We start from the raw sequence: 643 nt of genomic DNA on the forward strand, positions 1-643 counted from the left end.
AAAATGATGACCTGTTGGAAATGTGTGGTAAGCAGCAAGCTGGAGTCCATCTTCCTGGGCAGATGGTGACTGCAGAGGCTCTGCTTCCCAAGCGGTGGGGTGGGTTTTGGCAGGGTGAGACGTTATCGCTCTCTACAACTACCGGAAAGGAGGCTGTGGCAAGGTGGAGGTTGGTCTTTTTTCCCAAGCAGCAAGTGATAGGACCAGACAAAATGGCCTGAAGTTGTGCCGGTCAGGTTCAGATTGGGTATTAGGAAAAATTTCTTTACCGAGGGGGTGTCAAGCATTGGGACAGGCTGCCCAGGGAAGGGGTTGAGTCACCATCCCTGGAGGTATTTAAAAGACGTGTAGATATGGTGCTGAAGGATGTGGTTTTGCAGGGGACTTGGCAGTGTTAGGTTAATGGTTGGACTTGATCTTAAAAGGTCCCTTCCAACCCAAACCATTCCATGATCCCCTGCCCGCGTGCCCCGGGCTGTTAGAAGGAAACGGTGAAAACCACCTTATGGGGAAACAGGCCCGCTCACCCACGCTGGGTGCACGCGCACAGCGTATGTCTTTGTGGGACGGCAAGAAGCAGGGGCCTGCCCTGCGCTGCCCTGCGCAGCCCTGCGCTCTCAGCCGCCATTTCGGCTTTAAGCCT

Source organism: Charadrius vociferus, unplaced genomic scaffold, assembly GCF_000708025.1.
Source record: "Charadrius vociferus isolate BGI_N301 unplaced genomic scaffold, ASM70802v2 scaffold26, whole genome shotgun sequence".
NCBI classification, from domain to species: Eukaryota; Metazoa; Chordata; class Aves; order Charadriiformes; family Charadriidae; genus Charadrius; species Charadrius vociferus.